Source organism: Euprymna scolopes, chromosome 6 (assembly GCF_053919585.1).
Source record: "Euprymna scolopes isolate OS-2025 chromosome 6, ASM5391958v1, whole genome shotgun sequence".
NCBI lineage: Eukaryota > Metazoa > Mollusca > Cephalopoda > Sepiida > Sepiolidae > Euprymna > Euprymna scolopes.
In genome coordinates this window covers 14000413-14001784 of record NC_136487.1, presented here as the reverse complement: position 1 = coordinate 14001784, position 1372 = coordinate 14000413, and the positions used below count along the sequence as shown (strand labels likewise).

Sequence of the window (1372 nt, the reverse complement as noted above, 5' to 3'; positions counted from 1 at the left end):
AAATATAAAAGATTTAATTAAAATTGAATCTAAAAATATCTCGGTTTATTTGCATGTTATGTACATTTAGTTGCACTTAAAAATTAAATTTATTATTTAGCAATTAATGATATAGATATATAATTTTCAACTAAAAGTGCAACATAATATAATACATAATATAAAATAAATCCAAAACAATTTTTAAAGTTTATTAAAATATTTTGTGTAACCATTTTCATGTTTCGCAAAAAATGCTTTTCTAACTCTTATTTAAGATTAACTCTGTGAATTTGACTAATAGGATCACACACACACACACACACACACGCACACACACACACTATATATATACATATATATATATATATATAGAATATATATATATATATATATATATAGAATATATATATATATATAGAATATATATATATATATATACAGAGAGAGAGATAGAAAGAGAGAGAGAGAGAGAGAGTGAAAGAGAGGGGAGGGAAAGAGAGAGAGAGAGAGAGTGAGAGAAAGAATGTTATCCGTAAATAATAATGCTAATTCTGTATGAAATATTAAGTGGGAGAGCTCAATACGTAGCAGAGTATAAATAAAGATATAAGAAAAACACCACCAATTTATCGGTCTAAATATATATATATATATATATATATATATATATATATATATATATATATATATATATATATATATATATCCGCGCCGAGACGTAGAAATTGTTCGAAACATTAGAATGTTAAGTGTCGCGATCATATAAATTTGTTTATATTAATAAAAATATATCTTGCTCTACATTGAGCACTCTCCATAAACTCGTTAAATTCATTAGACATTAATCTTTAATATCTCAAACCAAGTATATATATATATATATATATATATATATATATATATATATATATATATATATATATATAATTCGGTAATTGAATATGCATCTTTCACTACTTTATAACAGAATGAAACGTGAAAAAATGCATTTAAATAAAGCTATTAAAAGTATTAAATAATAATTGGAAACAAATAAATGAGAAAAATCACCCACCTTCACTATTTGTTTGTCGTTGTTTTTGCTGTCGAATTTGTTTAGAAAAAAAACTTTCACGTCGATGATAAAGCGAAGTAATGAATCGATATTTTTTAAAAACGCTGCTCGATTGGTCGACTTTTCAAACTGAGATTTATTGATCTTCACGAATCGTTCAAATGAATCACACCTTGCCACGTAAATGCCGTTAAGACTAGCAGAAAAAAACGTAGATTTATAAATGTTAAAATAAAGGCCCGTAGCACAAATTCTTGGCGGGTTGAACCGGTTTCCCCCGAAGGAGACAGTGTCAATGGAATATAAAATTCATAGGCGGTTCCCAGTCACATGTAT

The 1372-nt window shown here is 26.1% G+C and overlaps 1 protein-coding gene across 1 annotated transcript in view; it reads right to left on the bottom strand.

Moving 5' to 3' along the window:
• The window catches only part of LOC145277524 (uncharacterized), a 38231-nt gene extending 37088 nt beyond the window's left edge, over positions 1-1143 (bottom strand). Inside the window, exon 1 of the mRNA XM_080128965.1 lies at positions 1037-1143. The gene's annotated coding sequence lies outside the window, so the exon portion shown is untranslated. The remainder of the gene's footprint in view (positions 1-1036) is intronic.
• Between the last annotated feature and the right edge of the window lie 229 nt (positions 1144-1372).